Raw genomic sequence first — 7,572 nt, 5'->3', positions numbered from 1 at the left:
AGCATCATTCACTCCCCCAGAATGGCAGCGGGTGCAGAATTTGGTAGGAACCTCTGTGAGAAATAGGTCCTAAAAGGGGCAATATGTTTTTGTACATTCCAGAGATAATGATTACAATGATTGCAAATACATAATCATTCTGTGTAACAGGGCTTGAAAAAACAAGCTGCAGAAAAATACATATATTGCTATGTACTTCAAGTTTAAATACCTGTAGCGTCTTATTTTATATGATGTAAGATACACTATGTAAAAAAATGTAAAGAACAATAAAATAAGTAAATAAATAAGCATATAATTAAATAAAAAATAAAGATAAAATGAATTTCAAATTAATGATCATCACTGAAAAGGGTTACTGTAATTGGGCAGGAGTAAACATGATGTTTCTGCTGTATTGATGATACTGTGCTTTATTTTGCGATTTGAACAGTGTGGGTAGGTGTGTATTCAAGAAGAATGAATGGTTGCAAGTCCAAACCTTAGATTCAGTAACAGACCACTTTGATTCTGTCTCAGTTTTTATTTTTATTTTTTGAATGTTTATTTATTTTTGAGAGAGAGAGAGAGACAGAGCATGAGTGGAGAAGGGGCAGAGAGAGAGGGAGACAGAATCCGAAGCAGGCTCCAGGCTCCGAGCTGTCAGCACAGAGCCCATGGCGGGGCTCGAACTCATGAGCCGTGAGATCATGACCTGAGCCGAAGTCACACACTCCACCGACTGAGCCACCCAGGCACCCCGATGCTGTCTCGGTTTTAACCAAGTCTGGACCTTTCAATCCTATGTCCACTTTTAATAGAGGACATTAAAAGTGTCCTCTCACACCACAGGGAATGTCTCCTAAGGCTGTGTGTGTGGGTTGAGGGAGAAGCAGTAAATCTGTAAGACAACACAGGGGCTTGAGCCTGACACATGAATTTCACTTGTGTCTAAAAGTGGATTGGAACACAACCCTCAAATGAATTACATGTTGTCTTCTGCTAGTCCTAAGGGTGACATGCATATTTAAATATGAAATGTCCCCTGGAATTTCCAACTTTATGATTTTGGTGGATCACATAATACTCATTTCATGATAGGCAGATTTAGTTATCTAGTTACTTTGTGGCCTATAATCAGCTTCTTTGAGCAGAGAGGAACAGTAAGTTAGAAGCCCCTTTCACGTAAAGAATTGTCAGCATGCACTCACATTTCCCCACTGGAGCTTTCCAGAGACTCCACACAGCATTCTTGTTCCACAGATGCTGGTGGGCCTTGTAACTTTTAGGACACAGTCAGCATGACCATGTGATTTATTAGCTAAATTAGGACACTTCTGAACAGAAAAGGGAACATTATTGAAAATTATGCATAAACTGGGACAACATGGCCTCCCTAGTCATAGCTGTCATGTAATGGATCTCCTTGCGCCACAGCCTGGACCTATTGTAGAGCCTTCTCTTGCTCCAGTTCCACCCACCCCCACCATCCAGCCTCATGGATTATTTAAAAATGGGTTGGAGCTTCATACCCACATTAGGAATATTTGACTTTCAAATTTGTAAGTGGTCTACCAAATTTGCCTTTTTTAAAAAGTATAAGTAGTACAAGATAAGTCAACATACATTCTGATTTGCTTGGAATAATAATCAAAACCATGTAACTTTATGATATATTTGGAAATCAGGGAATGAGATGACTGGAGTTTCTTCTTCTTTCTTAGGATTGCTTTAGCTATTCAGGGTCTTTTGATGTTTCATACAAAGTTTAGAATTGTTTTTTCTGTTTCTGTGAAAAATTCCATTTGAATTTAGAAGGCATTGCATTAAATCTGTAGATGGCTTGGGCATTATGGACATTTTAACAATATATATATTTTTATCCATGAGAAAGACATATTTTTACACTTGTTTGTGTCTTTGTCAATTTCTTCCATCAATGTCTTAGAGTTTTCAGTGTGAAAATAATTTAGCTCCTTGGTTAAATTTATTTGCAAGCATTTTATTGCTATTGATGCTACTGTATATGGGATTATTTCTTGTGTTTTTTTCATATGATTCACTGTTGTTGCATAGAAATGCAACTGATATTTGTATGTTGATTTTGTATCCTGCAACTTCACTGAATTTATTAGTTCCCCCCTAAAAAGTTGTGGTGGAATCTTTAGGATTTTTGGTATACATGATAATGTCACCTGCAAACAAATAATTTTACTTCTTCCTGTCTGATTTGGATGCCTTTCATTTCTTTTTATTGTCTTATTGCTTTAGTTAGGACTTCCAGTCATGTTATTGGGCCCTTCAGATTTTCTGTTTCCTCATGATTCAGTATTGGAGATTGTATGTTTCTAGATTGTCCAGTTTGTTGGTATGTAATTGTTCATAATAGTCTCTTATGATCCTTTATATTTTTATGGCATCAGCTGAATGACTCCTTTTCATTTTTAATTTTCTTTATTTGGATCCCCTCTCTCTCCATTATTGTAGGTAATAGTTTGTAAATTTTGTCTTTTCAAAGAAACAACTCATAGTTTTGTTAATCTTTTATGTTGTTTTCCTGTTCTCTATTTCATTTATTTCTGCTCTAATTTTTATTTCCTTCCTTTTGCTAACTCTGTGTTTAGTTTGTTCTTCTTTTTCTAGTTCCTTGAGGTATATATTTAGGTTTTTTTATTCAAGATTTTTCTTTTATCTTTATTCTATAAACTTCTTAGAACTGCTCTTGTTATATAGGTTTGGTATGTACATATCACTTTTTTGTGTGTTAGGATATTTTTTAAATTTCCCTTTGATATCTTCTTCAATCCAATGGATCCATTTGATCCAGCAGTGTGTTGTTTAATCTCCATGTAGCTGTGAGTTTTCAAGATTTCCTACTGTTATTGATTTCTATTTTTATACCATTGTAGTCAGTAAATATACTTGATATTATTCCCATCTTCTTGAATTTGTTGATACCTGTTTTGTGTCCTACTGTATGATCTGTCCTAGAAAATATTCCATCTCCACTTGAGAAGAATGTGTGTTTTGTTATTGCTGAATGGGATGTTCTGTGTGTATCTGTCATGTCCATTTGGTCTAATGTGTTAAAATCTTCTGTTTCCTTATTGATTCTTTCTCTAATGGTCTAACCATTGCTGAGAGTGGGAAATTAAACTTTCCAATATTATTGTATTGCTGTTTAATTTCTTCTCTAAGTTCCATTAGTATGAACTTTGTGTATTTAGGTGCTCCGATGTATACCTATTACAATTTTTGTATCTTTCTGATGAATTGATCATTTATCATTATGTAATGACCTTCTTTGTCTCTTTTGACAATTTTTAGCTTAAAGCTTATATTTTTGTGATGTAAGTATATAACCTGCTTTCTTTGATTATCTTTGGTTGAAACATCTTTTTCCATCATCTCACAAGTCTATGTGTGCCCTTAAATTTGTAGTGAGTTTCTTCTGGGCAGCATATTTCTGTATCTTGTTTTTTAAACCCATTCAGCTATTCTGTATCTTTTGATTGGATAATTTAATTCATTTAAAGTAATTACTGATTAGTAATATCTTGATAATGCCGTTTCATTAATTTTTTTCCAACTTTTTTGTAATTATCTTGCTCCTTCCTTCCTCTCTTATGGCCTTCCTTTGTGAATTGATGATTTTCCATAGTGATATGCTTTGAATCCCTTCTGTTTATCTATTGGATCTATTGGAAACCTAGTATAGGTTTTTGCTTTGCAGTTACTAGATATTTACATAAATCATCATATATGTATGTAAATACTACATAAATATATATGTGTATATATTATATAGAACACTCTATGCTGATAACAACATCAATTGCAAAAAACTCTTTACCGCTTTTCTTTCCTATTATGCTGTGATGTCACAAATTATTGCTTTTTGTATTGTTTATTAACAAGTTATAGTAGCTATAGTTATTTTTAATAGCCTTGTCTTTTAGTCTTTCTACTATAGTTGTTAATAACACTCCACCATATTACATTATTAGAGTATTTTGAATTTTAGTTTATATTTACCTTTGCTAGTGTGCTGCATATGTTCACATGTTTTCATGTCACTAATTAGTGTTGTTTTACTTCAGCTTGAATAAATTTCATCTGGAAGACAAGTCTAGTGGTGATGATTTTCCTCACCTTTTGTTTTTCTGGAAGTCTTTATTTCTCTTTATTTCTAAAAGATAACTTTGCTGGATAGAGTACTCTTTAGCTTTTTGTTTTCTTTCATCACTTTGACGATATTATCCTGTTCTCTCCTGGCCTACAGGCTTTCTGCTGAGAAATCTGCAGAAAGCCTAATGCAGGTTTCATTGTAGGTTACCATATTTTTTTTTCTTGCTGCTTTTAGGATTCTCTACTTGTCTTTTTTTTTTTTTAATTTTTTTTAACGTTATTTATTTTTGAGACAGAGAGAGACAGAGCATGAACGGGGGAGGGGTAGAGAGAGAGGGAGACACAGAATCGGAAGCAGGCTCCAGGCTCTGAGCCATCAGCCCAGAGCCGGATGTGGGGCTCGAACCCAGGGACCGTGAGATCGTGACCTGAGCCGAAGTCGGACGCTTAACCGAACTGAGCCACCCAGGCGCCCCAACTTGTCTTTGATTTTGGACAGTTTTATTATAATGTGTTTTGGAGACGATAATTTTTTTTTTTTTTTTTTTTTTTTAGTTTTAAAAATTAGAGAGAGAGCACAGGAGGGGCAGGGGGGCAATAGAGAGGGAGCGAGTCTTAAGGAGATTCCAACTCAGTGCAGAGCCTGACGTGAGGCTTGATCCATGATGTTGGGATCATAATCCAAGCTGAAATCAAGAACCAAGTGCTCAACTGACTGAGTCACCAGTGAAGCTAATTTTGTATTGAAATTATGGGCTGACCTATTAGCCTGATGAATATGGATATTCAAATCTCTCCCCAGGTTTAGGAATTTCTCAGCTATTATTTTCATTTATTTTTATTTATTAAAAACTTTTTAAATGTTATTTTATTGTATTTTTGAGAGAGAGAGAGAGAGAGAGAGAGAGAGAGAGACAGGCAGACAGACACAGCATGAGCAGAGGAAGGGCAGAGAGAGAGGGAGACACAGACCAGAGGCAGGCTCCAGGCTCTGAGCTGTCAGCACACAGATGAGGTCATGACCAGAGCCAAAGTCAGCGCTCACCAACTGAGCCACCCAGGCACCCCCAGCCATTATTTTTTTTTTAAGTAAACCTTCTTCTCCTTTCTCCTTCTCTAGTCTTTCTGGAAATGCATTAATTAATTATGAAAGGTATCAGGGAAAGAGAAGGATGGGACAGGTGACTCTTCTACAGGTGATCAAGTGTAATTATAATTGTTTTATTTGATGGCATCCCATAGTTCATTGGCGTTCTTCACTCTTTTTTTCTTTACTCTTTTCTAACTCAGCAATTTCAAACTTCTTGTCTTCCAAATCACAGATTCTTCCTTCTCTTTGATGTATCTGATATTAATACTCTATAGCATATTTCATTTCATTTATTGTATTCGGCAGCTCCAGAATTTCTGTTTGGCTCTTTTAATGACATATATCTGTTTGCTAGTCTTACTTTGTTCATATATTGTTTTCCTTGATTTTGGTGACTTGTCTTTCTGTGTTTTCCTGTAGCACATCAAATTTCCTTAAATTTTGAATTCTTTATTGGGTAAGTTGTAGGTCTCTATGTCTATGGGTTCCATTACTGGAAGATTGCTGTGTCACTTTGGTGGTCTCATATCTTCCTGATTTTTCATCTTCTTTGAAGTTTTGTGTTACTTGCTTTGCTTTTGAAGTATCCGTCACTTTTTCCAATTTTTAACAAATGCCTTCAGGGGAGAAATACTTTTCCTCAGCCCTGGAAAAGATTCTGAGACTGTCTCAGATCTTGTGCAAGTATACCCACTCCATGCTGGCACACATCTCAAGCTTGTATGTCTTCAGTTGACTTTTCCATGCACCAGGCTGGCTGTTGATGGACTCTCTTTTGTTTTCCTGAAGGTGATGCCATAGATTAAGTATGTGATTTCTGGCTGGTCAGCAGGCCCTGGCCTGCTTTCTGAGCTTCTATCTAGTAATCCACTGGAGATCACTCTTGCTACTGTCCTCAGGAGCATACACCAGGAGCTGGTGACAGAGTGTGCGTGTATGTGTGGTGGTGGGGCACACAGGGCACTGGAGGTGCCTGTGGGTATTTTATGCCACCATAATGCTGATGTTACTCTCCTTGGATTTCTATTCCCGAGGATCTATTCTTTATAATCATTTCATTAAAAAACACATAAATTTTGTTCAGAGCTTAGTACATAAATGCAGAGACATGTTAGACAAAAAGGGCCATAATATAGACAACTAATTCATTATAAAAGCAGTGGAAAGAGTGGAGGAAAAACTCTAGGCTGGACTTTCTCTGAAGATCTGACTGGCAGGAGAATTACTGACAGAAATGGTAAACTGTCACCAGGTTTACTGATCTCAAGAACATATTGTTCTGTCTGCAATCCATTGATCAGGAAGCCAGGATCAGTGCACAAATGGAAAACACTTCTCTCAACCAGACACTCATGGAATAAAACTATATTTCTTACACTTAGAAAATTACCAAAAGAGAATGTGTTTCACAAGGAAGATGAAGGCATGCGATCCACTAACAGAGACCACTACAGATTGCTTTTAGGATGATGATTAAGGGAGGGGGGTTCCATGATGGCACCCATGTGCAAAAGATGTTGTCACTGAGGAGAGTAAGTGTGCTTGTTAATCAATTACAGATACATAAAGGAGAAGAAGGTGATAGGCCTGCGCAGGTTGGATTTAGTAGATATTATCTAAACAAAAGAATAATTAGAAGTTTGAGTATATTATTTGGAAATAGTTAAATGCTAAAAGAAACAGCCAAAATATTTCAGAGTGGGTGCTTACTTATGAAAGGCATCAGGGAAAGAGAAGGATGGGACAGGTGACTCTTCTACAGGTGATCAAGTGTAATTATTATATAAAGTTTATTTCTTATACATATATAAACTTTATATGATATAATGTTTGTATTTATACATGCATATATTGCACATATTTAGGTATATATTATTATATAATGTTTACATATACATTTATATATAATATAATATTTACATGTATTTATTATACGTTTATATGTTATTATGTAATGTTTTTGTAACGTTATATAAGTGTCATATATGTATATAAAACTGTATAAAATATACAATTTTTAAAAATTTGAATCCAGGTTACCTAACTTAGAGTGTAATAATGGTTTCAGAACTAGAATATAGTGATTCATACTTACATATAACACCCAGTGATAACCCTAACAAGTGCCTTCCTTAATGCCATCACCCATTTAACCCATTCCCCCAAGCCTTCCAGCAAACCTTAGATCTCTGTATATAAGAGTATCTTATGCTTTACCTCCCTATATGTTTTTGCCCTATTTTTCTTTCCCTTTTTTATATTCACCTGTTTTGTTTTGTAAATTCCACATATGAGTGAAATCATATGATATTTGTCTTTCTCTGACTGACTTATTTCGCTTAGCACAATTCATTCTAGCTCCATCTACATTGTTG

The sequence above is a fragment of the Panthera onca genome, chromosome B2, assembly GCF_046562875.1.
Source record: "Panthera onca isolate mPanOnc1 chromosome B2, mPanOnc1 haplotype 2, whole genome shotgun sequence".
Classification (NCBI taxonomy): domain Eukaryota; kingdom Metazoa; phylum Chordata; class Mammalia; order Carnivora; family Felidae; genus Panthera; species Panthera onca.
This window is presented reverse-complemented; position numbering follows the sequence as displayed.